This window comes from Triturus cristatus, chromosome 4_2, assembly GCF_964204655.1.
Source record: "Triturus cristatus chromosome 4_2, aTriCri1.1, whole genome shotgun sequence".
Lineage (NCBI taxonomy): Eukaryota > Metazoa > Chordata > Amphibia > Caudata > Salamandridae > Triturus > Triturus cristatus.
Window position 1 is genome coordinate 185576952 of NC_140586.1, and position 12199 is coordinate 185589150.

The window sequence follows — 12199 nt, forward strand, 5'->3', positions numbered from 1 at the left end:
ACGCAGAAGGCTCTTTGGAACCGGTCGGCACCTTGGAGGTAGGCGTGGACTGCTTTGGAGCCATGGGGTCATCGATCTGAAGAGAGGTATCGACGGTCGTTAGTCGACGCCTTGGCGTGTGCCGCTGTCTTCGACGTCGACGCAGATGGGGCGGCCACTTTGACTTTGGTGGTCGGGGCCGACTGCTTCGGTGCCAGAGGCTGAGGCGCTTTGTGGGGACCGAGGGCCTTTTTCTTCGGGTCGGCACCGATATCCGCTGCAGTGAGTTCGGGGCCGAAATCCCTTTTACTGCGTTCGGGGCCGACGGCCTTTGCTGGCGTCGAAGGAGTGGAGGGCTTCGAGGCCTTCGAGCCGATTACAGCCAGTTTCACTTTTGGTTTCGGTGGAACTGGTGTGACGATTGGTTTCGGTTTCGCTGAAGGGAATCCAGTCGTTTTCGTTAATAATGGCTCGTGCGGAATGTTCGAGGCCGGGCCTGAAGGCGGGGCCGAGGAACTTTGAGATTGATCTCGGGTAAGGCCCGGAGGCGATCCCTCGACCTGAGCCTTATGATGACGCACTTTGTCGGCCTCCGTATCGACGGGTGGGCCTGGCTCCTCGCTAGAGCTATCTTCTTCGGCCCCAAAGGCCTCATCGTAGTCTCCTACCTCGTCGATGACTTCTTCCCTTTGAAAAAGCACCTCATCGTCGTCTTCCGATCGGGAATCGTGTTCGGAAGCGAGGCTGGAGTCTACTTCTTCCACGCTCTCGGCGTCCTCGTCTTCGGTGCTGAAGATGTTGGCCGGGGCAGGCGCCGATTGCTGCGCTTCTAATCTCGCCGCCCGTCGATTCCGGAGAGTCTTCTTCGATCAGAATCGGGCACAGGCCATACATTTCGACTCATCGTGATCCGGTGAGAGACATTTGTTGCATACCGGGTGGAAGTCGATGTGTGGGTATTTTGCGTGGCATAAAGGACAGCGTTTGAATGGAGTCCTCGATTCCATCGTCGATGGAAGTTCGATGTTCGGACCAAACGGATCCGAAAGGCTGGAAGAAGGTTCTAAAGTAGTAAAGAAACTAGTCGATACCGAACGGGAACAGTACCGATGAAAACTAAAGGCCTTTTGGCCTTAAACTGAATTTTCCTAACTTGAGCTAAGATAAGCACATCCGAACCCAATGGCGGAAAAAAACTATCTAAGGATGGAGAGGATGCCCATGCGCACTGTGGTCCAGGGAAGGAGTCACCTATCTCGTGATACTTCGAAGACTCTTCCAGGACAACAACGTGCAAACAACCGGACCCAACACTAGGCGGCGATCTATGCACAGATATGAATTCAGCAGCCCACATGCCTCGAACCTGGGTCTCTCCCTCCCCCTAAATCATCATCATCCTGTGGAGGTGGTGTGTGAGAAGGAGATGGTAGAGGTGAAGGGGGTGGGGAGGATGGAATAGGAGGTAATGTAGGAGAGGAAGGACGTATGGGTGAAGTGGCACAGTCCTTCTTTGGAGGTGCTGGAGGAGGTGTTGTGTCCAGCTTCCTTTTCTTGTAGGGCACCGCTGTGACATGTCCAGTTTTCGGATTTATGTAAATCCGTTTTTGCTTTGGATCAGGCCGAAAGAGTTCCTCACTGTCCGAAAGCGGCTTTGGCGCCGACTTTTTTGGTTCTTTATGGACTTGTTTTGGCACCGAGGATGTTTTGGGTGCCGAAGAACTTTTCGGTTCCGGTGGATTTTTCGGAGCTGAAGGACCTTTCGGTGCCGACGAGCCTTTCAGTGTCGGTGGAGACCTCGGCGCCGAAGAACGTTTCGGTGCCGGTGCCGAGTGACGTTTCGGGGCCGATGGAGATTTCGGTCTCGGAGCCTGCTTCGGTGCCGAAGGTATTATAGGCACAATGATATGAGGTTTGCTCGAGCCCGAGCCACCTGCAGGCTTACTTTTCTTCGGAGCCGGGCCCGAGGGCGGGGCTTCTGAAGAGGTTTTTGGATCGCGACTGGGCCCAGCTGGCAGAGTCTTGACAAATGTCTTTTTGGGTGGTGTTGGGATAGGGGGGCTGGTACTCACAGGCTGCCCCGGATCTGAATCGTCGGCCTCGGACTGGAGATCTTCGGAATCATCGTCAGGGACATCCTGTGCAAAGATGTCTTCTGGTTCCGGAACCGGCTTTGCCATGATATGGCGTCGAGCTCTTCGGTCCCGGATAGTTTTCTTCGAACGGAATGCGGCGCAGGCTGGACAACTGGATTCGTTGTGGTCTGGTGAAAGGCACAAATTACAGACCTCGTGGTGATCGCTCTGAGGGAACTTTGCTCCACATTGGGGGCATTTTTTAAAAGGTGTCCTTTCCATCAGCCGCGTCCGGAGTCGGTATGATATGGTTTTCGACGTCGAGTTTTCAAATTTTGAGAGTTGTAGTGATTGCTATAAGTTTTCTGCTGGAGCGGAAAAAAGTTCATCCGAACCCAATGGCGGAAAAAAACAATCTGAGGATGGAGTGGATGCCCATGCGCACTGTTGTCCAGGGGAGGAGTCACCAATCTCGTGACCAAAGACTTCTTCCGAAGACAACAACAACCCGCAATCATCCGAGCCCAACACCAGATGGCGATCTTATCCTTAGTGTGTGATTTGCAGCTCATATGCCTTGAACAGTGAGTTATCGGCTTTTGGGTAAGTACTCGACTGGCAGAGTTAAGGTGCTGGGCATAGACTCCGGGTTCTCCCAGGGTCAGGTAAGTACAGTTGTTACACACTCAGCGGCACAGGGGCAGCCAGGTGCAGAGTGAGGTAGGCCCAATGTTATCCTATGGGAGGCAGGGAGCCCGTGGTTGGTGGCTGCTGGCTAGCGGGTAACGTGGCTGTGGGAGCTGGGCTCCTGGTCACTTGCTCAGGGCAAATGGGGAAGTAGGTTAGAGTAGAAGTTACACTGCCAGGGCTACTCGGGCGGCTGGGTGCAGGGTACTTTTGAGCCGTCGGGCGCTCAATGGATTGCAATGGAGAAGCTCAAGAACGAACAAAGGCTGCAAGCTCGGGGACGAAGATTCTTCAGGTGTGAACACCACTTCGAGAGATAAGTTGGGTAGTTGGAGGATAGGTAGGTACCCAGGAGTTGGGCACGGGGGGGCCACAGGGCGCCGGGGTGCCTTTTGGTGTCGGGAAATCTTACCCTCTGTTGATCGCGGTTGGGGGAGGTCCCTGGTTCTGAGGCTGCAGGCGTCGTCAGGAGCGTCGAGGTGGGTCCTTGGGTGCCGGATTCGGGGTCACAGCCGCTGGAGGGATGTCCTCGTGGTCTTTGTCCACTCCGGCACAGGCCAGGCTTGGCGGGTGCAGTGTGTGCAGGGTTCACGGTTCCTGGCTGATGCCAGGGGTCAGTTACTTGCTTTGAGCAGTGCCACTGCTCGTGGGAGTCCCAGATGCTCAGAGTTACAAGGTAGCCAGGTCCTCCGGGGTTTGTGAGGTTGCTGGCCAAGGGAGATGCCTGGATTTAGTAGGAGCAGGTTCGAGGGTCAACAGGCCGGTAGGGCTGGGGCAAAAGCAGTTGGTGTCTTCCTTTTTTTTTTTTTTGCAGCTGCACGGTAGGTCTTCTTACAGGTAGGTAAAGGGCAGGGACCACTGGGTCCCTGCCCTGGCGTGGGTACACCCCCTATCCTGCCACTCTCCTGTGGGAGGGGGGCAGTGGCCTAGTCCTGATTGGGCAGGGCTCGCCATCTTGAAGATGGCGAGAGCCCGGAGATGTGCTTCACCTCGCCTCCCCCACCTGAGGGGTGGGGTTGGCATAGGCTGGCACACCCCCTGTCCTTCCTTGGGGTTTCCGGCCAGTCTTCCCGCCAGAGTGGGGGTTTAGAACTGGTAGGGGCCAGTTGCTGAGTACAGCAAGTGGCCTGGAGAAGCTCACAAAGGCGGCATGCCTTTGAAGCTTCCCCTGCCCATCCTGGGGGAGGAGACCTAGCACCTCGCCCAGGATGTGCATTGTTGCAGGCCCAGGAGAACGAATGGCTCTCTACCCAGGGGTCCAGCAACATGTATGCTGTGTGGCAACCTAGGCTGCCCCTCAGACCAGATGTGGATTGGAGGTTAGGTTCAGGGGGCATCTCTAAGGTGCCCTCTGTTATGCTTTGTACATTAATGTGCTGAGAAGTTTGATACCAAACTTCTCAGTCTTCAGTTGAGCCATCATGGTGCTGTGGAGTTCTTGTTTGACGATCTCCCAGCACCATATACTCTTAAATGGCAGCACTGCACTTACAGTGCCCAGTAATTGACCTGGGTACTCTAGGGCACAGGGGTCATGCTCCTGTACCCACACCACTGGCATAGGGCACCCAGCTAGAGGGGTGGCTGATGTTTGCCAGGGCAGTGTATGTTGTGGGCATGGCACACAGGGATGGGTGCCATGTCGACTCTTTGTTTTGTTCTGCACAAAGACACTCAGCCTGCAAAGGCAGTGTGTGTGTGTCAGGATACAGAGCCTCTAAGGTTGGCACAATTAGTGCTGCCACCCTTAGGGGCCTTCTCTGGTCACAGTGCCCTGGGTATCTATGGTACCATTTACCAGGGGCTGACATGTGGCCAGAGATGCCATTTTGGTTTAGGCTTCAATGCAGTTTTAGGGAAGGAACACAGACCTGGGTACCTGATTGGCAGGAGCCCAGGGCACACTCAAAGCACACCAGCAATTCAGCAAAAAGTGGGGGCATACCATGCAAGAAAGAGGGCCCTTTCTCACAGTATAGTAACCATATGACCAGTCTTTGGAAGGATAAAGATGGTTGTCTGTTTTGGATCCGGGAGAAGAAGTTCTTCGGATTCGATAGCCTTCTTTGGTGTTGAAGCTTTCTCTTTAGAAACAGGCTTTGGCTGTTTAGCAACAGTGTCCAGTTTAGAAGCTTTCCCTGGGTCCGAAACCTTTGGTGCGGATTATTTCAGCTCCGGAGGTTTTTGTTTGGGAGGTTTAGTTGTAGAAGGCTTGTCCTTCGATGGTTCCGGTTCTGAGGTCTTCGGTGCCGAAGTCTTATCTGGTTGCTTTGGTGCCGAAGATTCCTTTGATGGTTTCGGTGCCGAATGTTTTTCCTATGCTGACAGTGGGGGGCGCAGCATCTCGGAAGGCTTAGTTTTAGGTGCCGAGGGTGTTTTTATCGGGTCCTTCGGAGCCGGAAGGTTTGTCTTTGTCTTTCGTGGACGGGCCCGGGGGCTGGGCATCCACATGTTTTGTTCGGAGTGGACCTGAGGCGAAGGTGTTTCCGGAGCCTTTGGTATGGGCTTGGGTGGGGCAGGGGTCTCGGTACTCACGTCCCATTGAGCTGGGGTGATATCTTCGGCGTCGGAGTCATCTGGTTCGGAGACCGAGACTTGTTCTTCCTATTCTGGTTCCGGAAGGCTATCGGGGCCTGGATGGAAGCTGTCCGGAATGGAGCCGGTGCCTCGGAAGGCAGCAAGTCACATCCGAATCCGATGGCGGAAAAAACAATCTAAGGATGGAGTCGATGCGCCTGCGCACTGTCGACCGAAGGAGGAGTCACTTGCCTTGTGACTACAAAGACTTCTTTGAAGACAAAAACAAGGAGCAAACATCCGAGCCCAACACCAGATGGCGAACTATGCAAAAGTATACAATCTGCAGGTCATATGCCTCGAATACGGTGTTCTCAGCAGGTATGTGTACACATGCTATACAGTTTTGGTTTAGTCAAAGCGGGTACTTCCACCCTCCATTGGCCCATAATGGCCAGTTATTTTCTACAAAGTTTGCACAGAAGAACGTGTGCTTAAGATTTTCTAGTAGAAGGTGTTGTGATATACATCTTCCCGGCGTAGTGAGTATTTACGAACTAATTTGTACACTCATTCTGGTGAACCAAGATGGGCACTACTTTTGTGCCATGGTTAGATAATAGGTGCACTTGGTGATCACAGATTGATTTGCCATTACAGAAAGGAGATTGATACATGGTTTCTGTTTTCTTTCTTATATTCGGGTGACCTCAACCACATTGACAGGATTTCAGAAACGGGTGCTTTCATCTTTGGGCAATACATAGTACCTTATTCTGTCTTCAGACACAGGAGTTTCTTCACCCATTGAGCTAAAAGGAATATGCTACTTACCAGTATGCATCTGTTCTTGGCATGTAGAGCTGCAGATCTACACACTTTTGCATAGATCGCCATTTGGTGTTGGGCCCGGATGTTTGCAGTTTGTTTTTCCTCTTGGAAAGTCTTCGGAAGTCACGAGGTCGGTGACTCCTCCTTTGGATCGTATTGCGCATGGGCTTCGGCTCCATCCTCAGATTGTTTTTCGCCAGCAGTGAAAGATGGAGCGTAGTAATAACAGTTTAGAAACCCATGTGTGTTGTATCTAAATAAGATAGACTGGCACAGATACAGGTAGCCGGGGAGGCGGGTGGGCGTGTGTAGATCTGCAGCTCTACATGCCAAGAACAGATGCATACTGGTAAGTAGCATATTCCGTTCGAGGCATATGAGCTACAGATTACACACTTTTGCATAGACTATATAGCAGTTCCCAACCTTATCGGCGACCACCGGTATCAGTTGCAGTGGTTTGAAATAGTGCTTTTAGTACAGCCTGGCCCACACTAGCTTGTTGCTTGGTTTGCAAATCTACACAGTAGTGTTTAATGAAAGTGTGCGGTCTTGACCATGTAGCTGCTTTGCAGATATCTAATGGGATGTTCCCTAGAAAAGCCATAGAAGCCCCTATCTTTCGTGTAGAATGGGCTTTAGGGGGAACGGATAGCGTTCGTTTTGCTTTGTGGTAGCAAATCTGGATGCATTTTACAATCCACCTAGCTATCCATGATTTTGAGATGGGGTTGCCCTTGTGTGGTGGAGAGAAAGAGACAAACAGTTGTTTGGTCTTTCTGAAAGGTTGTGTTCTTTGGATATAGTAAACTAAGGCTCGTTTGACATCTAGCGTGTGCAGAGCCCTTTCTGCAACAGTCTTGAGGTTGCGAGAAAAATACTGGTAATTCTACAGATTGGTTTAGGTGTAAAGGGGAAATGACTTTAGATAGGAATTTTGGGTTGGTACGGAGAACAACCTTGTTCTGGTGCATTTGAAGAAAAGGTTCTTGTATGGTAAGTGCTTGTATCTCACTGACCCTTCTAAGGGAAGTGATGGCTACAAGGAAAGCTGTTTTCCATGTGAGGAATTGCAGTTTGCATTTATGCAAAAGTTCGAAGGGATGCCCCATCAGCCTTGTGAGAACGATATTTAAGTCCCACACAGGTGAGGGTGGTACTCTGGGGGGAATTATTCTTTTGAGGCCTTCCATGAAGGCTTTAATGGCAGGTACTCTGAAAAGTGATAAGTGCTGCCTGTTTTGTAGGTAAGCTGCAATTGCTGCGAGGTGTAGCCGAATGGAGGTATAGGCTAGATTACACTTTGTAGGTGGAGTAAGTAGCATATGATGTGTTGTATAGACACGTCTAGAGGATTGATTGTGTTATGGCAATAAACAACAAATCTTTTCCACTTGGCAGCGTAGCAGGCTCTAGTGGTAGGGCGTCTAGCTTCTTTGATGACGTTTATACAGTCAGGGGAAAGGTTTAGGTATCCGAATTCTAGGATTTCAGGAGCCAGATCGCAAGGTTGAGCTGAGCTGGGTCCGGGTGCCCGATCTCTCCATGGTTCTGGGTTAGGAGGCATGGTGAGAGGTGTAGCTTTTGGTGTGGTACTACCGAGAGTTCCAGCAGCGTGGTGTACCACGGTTGTCTGGCCCACGTTGGAGCTACTAGGAGCAGTGTGAGGGAATGCTGTTGTAGCTTTCGCACCACTAATGGAATGAGTGGGGAAGGTGGAAAAGCGTAGGCAAATTTGCCTGACCAGTTCATCCATATCGCATTTCCTTTGGACAATGGGTGTGGGTATCTGGCAGCGAAGCTTGGTAATTTTTTGTTTTCGTGGGTGGCGAAGAGGTCTATCTGTGGATGCCCCCACATTTGAAAGAACGGATGAAGAACCTGCGGGTGAAGTTCCCACTCGTGTATCTGCTGCGTCTGTCTGCTGAGCAGAACTGCCATGGTGTTTTGGACTCCTGGGACATGTTGGGCTAGGAGAAAGATTTTGTGTGGAATTGCCCATCTCCATATGCTCTGTGCTAATTGAGAGAGCTGTGGAGAGTGTGTGCCGCCTTGTTTTTGAATATAATACATGGCCGTCATGTTGTCTGTGCGAATGAGGACTGCCTTGCCTGAAATCCGTGGTTGAAAGGATTTTAGGGCTAGAAAGATTGCTAGTAACTCCAGATGGTTGATATGGAGTAACTTTTGTTGAGGCGTCCATGTGCCCTGCACTGTGAGGTGTAATAGGTGAGCTCCCCAGCCGGAGAGCTATGCGTCCGTTGTTAGTATTATTTGGGGAACCGGGTCCAGGAACGGTCGACCTTTGGAAAGGTTTGTGGTGTTCCACCACTGCAGAGAGCGATGGGTGCTACCGTCTACCAACACCAGATCTGTCAGTTGCCCCTGGGCCTGGTTCCATTGGCGCGCTAAGCACTCTTGGATTGGACGCATCTGGAGTCTTGCGTGAGGCACTATGAAAATGCAAGAGGCCATCATCCCTATCAGTTGCATAAACACTCTTGCTGGAAGGAGTGTTGAAGTACGAATTTTTGTCGCAAAGCCTGAATGCTTGCAATCCTGGCTGGATTGGGGTAGGCTATTGCTTTTGAGGTGTCTATGGTGGCACCGAAGTATTGTTTTATGTGGGATGGTGTTAGCTGGGACTTTTGGTTGTTCACCGTGAAGCCTAGTTGGTGAAGTAGTTGGATTGTGGTGGCGGTGTGGTGTACACATTGGTTGTATGAAGTGGCTTTTATCAGCCAGTCGTCCAAGTATGGGAAGACGTGAATGTGCTGTCTTCTGAGGTGTGCCGCTAGGCACTTGGTGAATACCCGTGGTGCTGTTGTGACTCCGAATGGGAGCACCTTGAACTGGTAATGTTGTCCGTCCACTACAAATCTGAGGTACTTTCTGTGAGCATGGTGCACTGGAATGTGGAAGTATGCGTCTTTCAAGTCCAGTGTGGTGAGAAAGTCGTTCTGGGAGAGGAGCGGAAGTACCTGCTGAAGCGTTACCATGTGAAAATGGTCTGAGTGTATGTATGTGTTTAGGGGCCGGAGATCTAGAATAGGTCGTAGAGTCTCGTCCCTTTTTGGTATTAGAAAATATAGGGAGTAGACCCCTACATTTTGTTGATTGACGGGAACGTGTTCTATTGCCTGTTTTTGTAGGAGGGAGATTACCTCCTGCTTTAGTAATGTGGAATGTTCTTGTGACATTGGGCGTTGCCTGGGTGGAATGTTTGGGGGGGGTAGATGTTAATTCCAGGCAGTATCCTGACCGAATAATTTGGGTCACCCATTTGTCTGAGGTGATGGTCTCCCAGACATGAAGGAAATTTTGAAGTCTGCCGCCGACCGGAGTGGGACGGTCTGGAGGGAGTGGGGGGATGTCATTGGGTAGGTCGGTGTGGCAGAGCGGGCGGTATTTGTTTTGCCTCTGCCTTTATTATTGTTGCCCCTATAGCCGCCTCTTTGATAACCCCTTGTGAAGGTGGACTGAGTGGGGGATTTGTAGGAAGTGGACGCGTTATCTGAGGAGTAGCCTCTAGATGTACTCCGAAAGGAAGGAGCGGCGAAAAGAGCGCCTAGGAGGGTGTGACTATAGGGCTCCCACGGACTTCGCCGTATCCGTGTCCTTCATTTTTTCGAGGGCCTCATCTACCTTTGGGCCGAATAGGTGTTCCTGGTCAAAGGGATGATTAAGGATGGAGGCTTGTACCTCTGGTTTAAATCCTGATAATCTTAGCCAAGCATGGCGACGGAGGAGGACGCTAGTATTAATGGCCCTGGAGGCTGTGTCTGCTGCATCTAAGGCACAGCGTATAGAGGTGTTAGTGATTGTCTTACCCTCTTGAATTAATTCATTGGCCCTAGTTTTTTATTTTTCAGGGAGGTGGTGCATTATGTTTTCTAATTCATCATAATGTGCTCTATCATATCTGGCCAATAGCGCTTGGGTGTTGGCGATACGCCATATATTGGCTGCCTGTGACGCAGTGCGCTTTCCTGATGCGTCCAGTAGCTTTGACTCTTTGTCAGGTGGTGGTGCTTCGCCTGACGCCTGGGAATTTGTTCTTTTTCGTGCAGTGGAACCCACTAGGGAATCTAGTGGCGCTGGCCCTTTGATATAGGAGGGGTCTGTGGGAGCAGCTTTGTATTTTTGTGTATGCGTGGGTTAATGACCCTGGCCCTAACTGGGTCTTTAAAAACCTCTGGCGCATGCTTTACCACCCCCTTAAGCATAGGTAGTATGGAGGTAGACCTATGTGTGGAACAAATGTGTCGAGGAGGAAATCCTCCTCCACTGGGTCAGTGTGCAAGTCTACCCCGTGATAGTGTGCCGCCCTTTGAAGTAGATGGTGGAACCCTAATCAGTCTTCCGGTGGAGATGGCCTGGAAGGGTAAAGGTCATCTTGTGGGACGTCGGGGATATCTGGGTTATTGTAGTCGTCCCATGGGTCTGGGGATCCTGTCGGGGTGGGGTCTTGGGGCACATCCCCTATATCGTGATATGGGTCCCCCTGATCATCATCGTCTGGAGACGGGGTCGGAGAGCGATGAGGTGGGGGTGGAGAAGGCGGAGGGGGTCGGAGGTGGAGAGGGTGGAGGAGGTGGGCAAGGTAGTCTGAAAGGAGAGGTAGCAGAGTCCTTGCTCTTTGGAGGTGGAGGCGGAGCCGGTTTGTCCAAATGTCTCTTTTTGGAAGAGAGTGCCAGATGTCCAGTTTTTGGATCCTTGGTAAGAGTTTTTTGCAAGGGATCCGGTGTAAATAGTTCCTGTGAAAGTGTTTGGTCCGTCGGCGCCGAAAGCGTCGGGCCGATGTCTTTTTAGGCTTGTCCGTGCCAGTTTGTTTAGCACCGGGCTTGGGAACCTCCGATTTCTTGGTCGGCGCCGAGATGGGCTTCGGCTTGGAAGTGTCGGTGCCGAGGGCCTTATGGGGTTTGGTCGGTACCGAAGATGGCGTCGGTACGGAAGAGCTGGGTTTCGACCCCGAGGGCTTCGGTGCGGAGCTCGGCATCGAGGTAAAGGCCGGTTTCTTTTTCGGTGCCGAAGTGTGTTTCTCAGTACCGCTGGATGGGCTGGCTCGAGCCCGAGCCGCCAGAAGGCTTCTTCACCGGGCCCGAAGGTGGGGTGTGTGAAGCAGTGTCTCTGGTCTTGCTTAGGCCCGGAGGCGAAGGCGTGACCGAAGCCTTTTTGGGTGTTGGCGCGGGTGTAGGGGGGGGGTATAGTACTCACGACCCTCTGCCCCGGAGTGATGTCTTCCACATCTGACTCGTCGGCCTCGGAAGCACTGACGAGGTACTCTTCGGTGCGCTGCTGTCCCGGATCTTCGATGTCGTCTCCGAAGATATCGACTGGAACGGAGGTCGAGGAGTGTGCCATGTTTCTTCTGGCTCTTCGGTCCCGAATAGTCTTTTTCGATCGGAAAGACTTACAGGCCGGACAGTCTCGAGCCTCGTGTTCAGGGGAGAGGCAGAGGTTGCATACCTCATGAAGATCGGTGTGGGAGAATTTGGACCTACATCGAGGGGACTTCTTGAATGGAGTTCTTTCCATCAGCCGGGACCGGAGCTTGGGTAGGCCCGAAGGCCGCCGTCGACGACTGTAACCGAAGGTTTGCCGATGAGAAGGTGCGTTGATTGAGGAGATAGCGATCGAAACAATACCACGATTTGGGGTGAGGATTCCGCTTCGATCGTCGAACTGAAAAATGTTCGGAACCGGAGCACGAAGATTACATCCGAGCCCGATGGCGGAAAAAAACAATCTGAGGATGGAGCCGAAGCCCATGCGCAATACGATCCAAAGGAGGAGTCACCGACCTCGTGACTTCCAAAGACTTTCCAAGAGGAAAAACAAACTGCAAACATCCGGGCCCAACACCAGATGGCGATCTATGCAAAAGTGTGTAATCTGCAGCTCATATGCCTCGAACATATAGTTTGTGTTCATGTTAAAACGTTTTCATTGGCTGCTGCATTTTTGCAGTAAAAGACAGAAGCATAATCCTCGCTTACTGTCCTTAATAAAATTGAAAATTGTTGGTGCGACTGCTAGCAAAATTTCTATCCTGGAAGTTAGGCTGCACAGAGCAGAAGCCACCTCAAGGCAGACGCTACATAGAGCAA

General features: G+C 51.6%; 1 protein-coding gene across 2 annotated transcripts in view; it reads right to left on the reverse strand.

The window, feature by feature from the left end:
- LOC146833322 (histone acetyltransferase p300-like) overlaps positions 1-12199 on the reverse strand; it is a 303832-nt gene that overhangs the window by 109935 nt on the left and 181698 nt on the right. The gene's annotated exons all lie outside the window — the stretch shown is intronic.